The sequence below is a fragment of the Adiantum capillus-veneris genome, chromosome 7, assembly GCF_014529385.1.
Source record: "Adiantum capillus-veneris isolate H3 chromosome 7, ASM1452938v2, whole genome shotgun sequence".
Classification (NCBI taxonomy): Eukaryota; Viridiplantae; Streptophyta; class Polypodiopsida; order Polypodiales; family Pteridaceae; genus Adiantum; species Adiantum capillus-veneris.
This window is the reverse complement of record NC_140937.1, coordinates 65209634-65215952: the sequence shown is the minus strand read 5'-3', so window position 1 is coordinate 65215952 and position 6319 is coordinate 65209634.

Here is a 6319-nt window from a genome sequence, read left to right as displayed (position 1 = left end):
CTACAGGCAATGACCTCCAACCGTGTTGTAGCCTATGCATGTGTCGTCTGAACAATCCGTCAGCGAACGATAAGGGACACATCATGTCGCCCACGGTATCCCAATTGTAGTATGGGAATATCGTGATCCAAGGAGCTTCTGTAGTAAACCCAATTCACCTTACAATGGAGGGGTTAAGCATTTGCATTCCTTGCTCTTTCTAGAAGCTATCAAATTTTGCCTCACTCCCTTTCTTGTAACATTTTTTCACATATGTAATGTGGTCTGGAAAAAATGAGATGCCTCTGATGGTGTACAATGTGCACACACCAAAGAAGCTCGCTCCAATCCTCATACCTTCTACCATGGCTTTGTGAGGGATGCCAAAAAGATGAGTGAATTTTGCATTCAAAGCAGTGCACATGATTGTGTCGGTGCCGCTGGCATCGGATCGACCTCCCAAAGCTGCTTGCACATCTTGGGCCATCTTCAATCTCTTGGGTAAGGCTACTTGGTCCTGCACTTTCACACGCTTCATCTTTATCTTCTCCTCTTCCCACAATTTATCCGAGAGCTCTAATTTTGACATGTCGCAGGCAGGTGGGATATCTTCCTTTAAGTCTGTGCAACATACTTTCATATTGTCCAACACTGTCTTGACCTTGTGGTGGGGGTGAAATTCTCGTATCCGTGCTGGAAGCAACAACTCGTATTGGCCTTCAAGTCGCAACCTGTGCTCTGTGTTCTCCCATATAGCCCTAGTGATGTCTTTGATATAGACATCGCTTTCACTAATCTGCTGTATGCGATCAGCTGCACATGATGAGATTGCCAAAATACATTCTTGACGAATGCCACACATAATACATTTCTTTTGATCTGGCGTCGTATTTGCACTGGACAGTTAAAAAACAGCATATCAAATACAAATTCATGATTGCGAATGACACTAACAATCAGGTAAACTCCTAATCACCACTTGAAGACTTTAACAAATGTTCAAGGAAATATTGATAAAAATTGAACATAATCTTCACTTAAAATTGCAACCTGTTACACGTGTAAAATGTAGCTCAAACAAGAGGTTTAATGAGAACTTAATTCAGATCAAACAATACATGTTAACAATCTGGCACATTTCAACATATATTGAATTTTTAACTTATATTTTTCTTTGTGCGCACATACTAATTCAAACAAAGCACACACCTACTTAAAAACTTCAAAAACGTTTAAAACATTGGAAGTATGCAAATTGGACTAGCAAATTGTGCTCTCACACTTTTTTACATAGAATTTATGTAAATGTAGCAATCAAAAAGCGATGATAATTGATTCTCTTTAAAAAGATACAAAAGAATATTTAACATGCAAATTGTGTGCATTTAGATTTTTTACAAAGAATTTATGTAAATGAAGCATTAAAAATAGCGATAATGCTTGAGAGTCCTTTAAAAAGATTAAAAAAGAATATTAAACATGCAATTTGTGTGCAAATACTTTTTTACATATAATTTATAAACATTGAACATTTAAAATAGCGATGGTTGATGAATAAAGTATTCTTTTGAATATGATTAGCTAGTATATAATTTCAAATAGACAGTTGAAAACAACAAAATCAAACAATTCATACATTTTGTATATGAAATATCTTCACAGTCGCGTTGCTGACCAAGTCTAACATATACTTAATACTTAAAAAATTAAATACACATGCAGATACAAATTATATGACATTCGTACGATCGGATTAATGACCTGAACGCCACATTTATGCAAAAATAGATGCTTCTAACAAACGACACTCTATTAGCCGTGTCACCGACCGAGTGCCACCTGAATCTAAGGAAAAACAATGACTTGCATACGGACATCATATAGCTGCATTACTGATAGATGCTCATATGTTTTTTGGGAAAGGGGAAGGTAAGTTGACTTACCATAAGGATACTAGATTCGCCGTGTTACCGACGTAGTATCCAGACAGTAAGCCAATACTTACCACAAGGACCCCATCTTCTCTACGTCACCGAGGTGATGCCCTCGTGATAAGCACTGTTCCGTCGAACAACTTACACACACACTCCCATTGTGTGGTAAGGTATCTTATTAATGCCGCGCACTACGACAAAAGGCACACTACCACACACCGCATACACACACACACACAACACATACTCGGATCGTGTGGTCAGGTACTCTGCTGCTACAACGCACTACGATACACAGCATGCTCCCACACGACCCCCTCTCTCCCTCTCTCTCTCTCTCTCTCTCTCTCTCTCTCTCTCTCTCTCTCAGAAGATGAAAGAAAGACAAAATAATATCCCGCAGGCTCGATTTATATAATTCTGCAAGCCCGATTTATATAATTCTGCGAGCCCGTCGGGCTTTTTAGTATTCTCAACGGGCCCTCAGGGAAAATGATAAACCCTGGCGGGCCCGCCAGGAATAATGAAAAGCCCGACGGGAATTTAGTGGGTTTGGAGGTCACCATTAACTGGGTTCTGTGTGATTATGTTTAGTATAATCATGTAAATGTGTCAATAAGACCTTGTGATCACACAAAATTTGACGTAATCACGTAAATATTAATCCCTGCTTCCAATTGCACGACTACAAAGAATTTTTCAAACACAAATTAAATAATCCTTCTATCATTGGTCTCAAAATAACATTTAATTAATCCATCATTATAAACTTTTATTACTTTAGGTTAAAACCAAGATGAGTATCTTGTTTCTTAACATTAAAGACTATGAAATAAAGTGAGACAAGGAACCATGTTGTTCTTTTCAATTTATCTAGAATCAAACCCAACATACTATGTCATGTCAACTAGATCAAAAGCCTAAATTTTCAAATTGCCTACCCTAATGAATATGTGTTAGACTTTTGTCAATATCATTCCATACTAACCACATAAATTGTAGACACTTAACTTCACACAAAATATTAAGAAGCAAACAATTCTAAGCAACATATAATATACCTTAAACTTAAAAAGACATTGTCGTAAATTGTGATCATAACAAAAAACATTTGCAAAAGAAAAAGGCCGTCCTACCGTTGGAGTTGGACAGCTTGTCACTACTGCTCCGTGCCGGTGCGGAACAGTTCTGACAGCTGTCCAACTCCAACAGTAGAATCACGATCTTTTTTTTGGCATCTCAACATTGACCAAGACATCTCAAACTAAATGCACTCTCATAATATTGCCAAACCAAGTATCATGCAATCAAATAAATAACAATATTTTCAGAGAAAAGTTTTCAAAAAAATCATGAACATCTTGTTGAAGCCAATGGACATTTGGTTTCAAGGAGTCCAAAATGTTGCTAGAACCAATCCGTGCAGGCGGGAGCTGGCTCTAACAGCATTTGAAACTCCTTGAAACCGAATTCCCATTGCCTTCAACAAGATGTTGATACTTTTTTGGAAATGGCGTACGGAGAAGGGGGATGTTTGTGAGGTCGCATTTCCGTGTCGTAGCAGGCCATGGAAGGGAAGAGAATATGGAAGGCCGTGTATATGGCAAGAGAATATATATCGAGTCGGTAATGCTCACTCGCTGCATATCAGTCAACTTTGCAATTCCAACATGAAATAACATGGAAATTCAATCTGCAACACAAATCATAGGCAAATTGATATTTGCAAAAAACTACTCAGAAAAAACCTACCTGCCTGCTGCTCCTCAACCCACGCAACTGCCGATGCATAAAGGACTGGTTGCAGCATTGAACCAGTTCTTTGTGCATTGGCCTTTGGGTGGGATGAGGATCAATGGGCAGGGGATAGTGGGTGATATATTACCTGCAAGGAATAGGGACAAGAGTGGCTCCCTTACCCGCAATAGGCAGCCTGGTCGGAGGCGGCAAGCATGCTCAGGAACCATTGCAGCGCGGTCTGCAGCGCAAATCGTAGGAAAATTGGTATCTGCAAAAAATTGGTCCACACCGGTGTGGACTAGTTGCAGCACCGAACCAGTCCTTTGTGAATTGGCCATCGCTCTGGGTGATAAGTAGCAAGAGGGCAATATAACCTACAAGGAATAGCGACGAGAGAGGTTCCCATACCCGCAAGAGGCAGCATGGTTAGAGGCGGCAAGCATGCGTAGGTATCACTGCAGGACTGTGCGGCAACAGTAGCCAAGAACCCATTAGGTTCATTAGGATAGAAGCGTTAGTTTCAAACAAGGGCGGACTCCAAATAAGGCAAGACAAAAAATTATGCAGGACAAAGCTGTGAGTGAGCAAGAAAATAGAACAAGAAGATATCTGAGTCCATTTAGAATCACTATTAGATGCTTGAGAAAAAAAGAAAATATTAACAAGTTTTGTGATATTTTCTTCTAATTTTAATATTTTTAGCCAATAATTTTCACAGATATGAGAAAGAAAATACTAGAGTTTATGTAGAATCACTATTAAATGCTCTACAAAAATTAAAAATATTGATAAGTTTGTGTAATTTTTTTGAATTGTAATATTTTTAGTTTGCAATTATTTCCACGTGCTAGGAATATTGTATTTTTCTACACTTCATCTTGACACGACAGTTTTTTGTCTATTCATATTTAGTGCTAAGTAGAAAAACATTTATTTTTATTATTCATACTTTTAAATTTGTTTGTGCACAAATACTTTGGCCACGAGTTGCCTTTCATTGTAACATGTCAAATGGAGTCAAGTATACACTATCCACTTAATTTCTACGTGTTTGTCTATGTTGTTGTGTGGGATTTACGTGTGCATATGTACTTGTCTGTGACTGACGTGTTTGTATGTATTGTGTGCTACATGCATGATATGTGTATGTGTGTATAATGTGTGTGAACTACTTGTGTGTGTGTGTTACACACACATAGAGAGAGAGAGAGAGAGAGAGAGAGAGAGAGAGAGAGAGAGAGAGAGAGAGAGAGAGAGAGAGAGAGAGAGAGAGAGAGAGAGAGAAAGAGAGAAATCTTTAATTGATGCTATAATTTTCTAGAATCCAACATACAATGGCGCAAACAAAAAGGAACTAGAAAGGCAAAATTCATCTGATTGTGAGGCTTTTTGGGGGTAGCTCTATAGATGCTAGAGGCGGGTGGACATCGATCACTTATCCATTTATACTCACTATTACTTCTTTATATTCTCCAAGCTATGTATGTTTCCCTGTAACCCTATTTCTATAGAATTTATTGTGGGTCTACCAACCATCATATACAATCATGACTCAATAGTTCTGCTTGTAGATAGATTTCCTAAACATCGTTAGTTTACTCCAACCGAGTCCACTTTTCAACTAGAGTATGGGTAGCTTGCAAGTGATAATCAAGTGCTAGAGGATATGCTTAGAGAGTACACTAGTGAAAAGCAATCCAATTGGGAATATTTTCTCTCTCGTTTGGAGCATGTTTCGACTAGGTTTAGTTGTTTTATGCTTCTGAATGATTTTCAACCTATATTACCAGTTATGGTGGGGTTGACTAATGATGAGGCATATGATTAAGTCAAGGAATTCATTTATGATCATATGGATATGCTCAATGTTCCTTATTGATCAGATAGATACAAGAACTCTACTCATGAGACATGTCGGCAAAGTCATTTTGATCGAACGTGAAGAATGTTTATTCTTACATATTTGAGCATCTTGAGAAATTATTGATTATTTAAAATACTCAAGTGAGTTATAAATTGAGTCTACACACTATTGTATTCATTGGGTTTTGGATATAAGCCATCTACAAAAACGATTACAAAGGGGGACAATAATGTTTTTTATTGATGGTTTCATTGAGCCTCCCACTCAACCGATGAACTTGAGTGTATTGTTGACTATCGTGGTATCTGTCAAGGGGACAGGTGGACCCGAGGGCTTTGTCATTGTGGGAAACATCAGTGTCTTCAAGAAGACATCTCCACTTTTGTTTGTGATTGAAGACAAAAATACTTCTCCAAGGTGGGAGTAGTGTCAGGACAATGGTAGGACCACGGGCAAGGCCTAATCCTACGGTCGAGGGAACTCCTCTAGGAGGTCCAAGGGCCTATAAAGGGAGTATGGAAGGATGGAGTTGAGTTGGCATTAGAAAATTTCGGAGGTCATTTGGAGGGCCTTGTAAGAAATTGTATTTCTCTCTCTAGAAACTTTTTTTAAAATGCACTTGCACCTTGTGAGTACGTCCAAAAGGACAACCAGACACTCTAAAAAGTAGATTTATATTCCCAATCGTCCTTGAAAACGGTCACTTTTTTATTTAATGCGAGCGTCTTTTTCAGGAGGCAGGTGCGGCGCATTCAATGCAGCTTACGTCATCACTGAAAGTTGAAAAGTCACAAACTGTCAA